The 1,298-nt window shown below is 66.2% G+C and overlaps 1 protein-coding gene across 1 annotated transcript in view; it reads left to right on the top strand.

Annotated features, from left to right (window-relative positions):
* The window catches only part of B4GALNT4 (beta-1,4-N-acetyl-galactosaminyl transferase 4), a gene marked incomplete at its 5' end in the record, with an annotated part of 7,801 nt that overhangs the window by 4,816 nt on the left and 1,687 nt on the right, over nucleotides 1-1,298 (top strand). The window lies entirely within an intron of this gene.

Here is a 1,298-nt window from a genome sequence, read left to right on the forward strand (position 1 = left end):
GAGGGGACCCCCGACCCCAGGGAAGGCGCAGGGCTTCTGCCTCGGCCTCCTCTGGGGTCTCACCCAGGCGCTGGGCCGGTTTGGCCTCCGGGAGGCACGGGGGCTCTCAGGGTTGTGCCCAGCCTGAGGGCAGGGCCTGGTGCTGGGCCCTGAAAGCCCCCAGGGACTCGTTTCTCAGGGCTGTGCGAGAGGCGGGGCTGGGCACTGAGCTTGACCTTCGGGGCCAGGCTTTGCGCAGGACAGGGTTTGACTGTGTGGGTTGAAGACGGAGGTGTTGCTGCCATGGAGGGGAGTGGACGGGAGGGGACCCCCCGGGGGACATGATGGGCAGGCGTGCTGTGACCGTGGCCATGGCGGTGATGGGCGGCCTGGACCCTGGAGGTGGGGAGATCCGATTGTAGGTGGCGGAGAGGACACACCTGCCCTCGGCTGTAAGCCTGAGAGCAGCTCGGGGTCCCCGGGCATAAGGGGGTCTGTTCAGTACAGGGGTCATGGCTGTGACCCCAAGAACGAGAGTGCAGACAGACCCAGAGCGTTTGGGGCAGAACGTCCCTGCTTTTAGGGAGATGGCGGTGGAGATAGGAGGAGTGGAAGGGGGAGTCACACAAGCTCCCAGGGTGGGGGCGCTGCCCGCAAAGGGCCGACGTGGCAGGAGGTTAGGGCCCTGCTTTCCCAGGACCAGAGGAGCCTCTGCCAGAGGCAGGGCGCAGGGAGTGTGAGGGCAGAGTGGGTGCCCGGCCCCAACCTAGGAACCAGGAGGTCCAGGGTCAATTCCAGGTCAGGGCACAGGCCCTGGTTGTGGGCTCCCCCCCAGGGGGAGGCGGGCAGGAGGCAGAGGCAGCTGATCAGTGATTCTCATCATTGCTGTTTCTACCTCTCGCTCCCTCTCCCTCTCCCTTCCCCTCTGAAATCAATAAAAATATATTTTTTAAAGAGGGGATCAGAGTGGAGGGAAGGGGCTCAGCAGGGAGGATCGAAGGGGAAGGGCGGGCACCAGGACAGCCCTGCACTGGTGCCAGGGAGGCCAAAGGCGGCATCTCGGAGGAGCTGGGAGGATGAGGACACCCCAGGACCGGGACCCCGTGGGAAAGGACCTCGGCCGGTGCAGTGTGGGGGGTACTGAGGCCTCGGGCTGGAGACGCTTCCGGTCCTAAGACGCGGTTAGACACGGGGACCGGCCGTGTGTGGTGGGTGCCACTGGGCCCTGGGCGCGTCGGAAGGAAGAGAGGACAGACCGCCTGGGCGGGAGGGCAGTGTGGGCCCCGCCTGGGAACCGCCCCGGGGTGCGAGGTGTGGTG

The sequence above is a fragment of the Myotis davidii genome, unplaced genomic scaffold, assembly GCF_000327345.1.
Source record: "Myotis davidii unplaced genomic scaffold, ASM32734v1 scaffold3578, whole genome shotgun sequence".
Taxonomy (NCBI): domain Eukaryota; kingdom Metazoa; phylum Chordata; class Mammalia; order Chiroptera; family Vespertilionidae; genus Myotis; species Myotis davidii.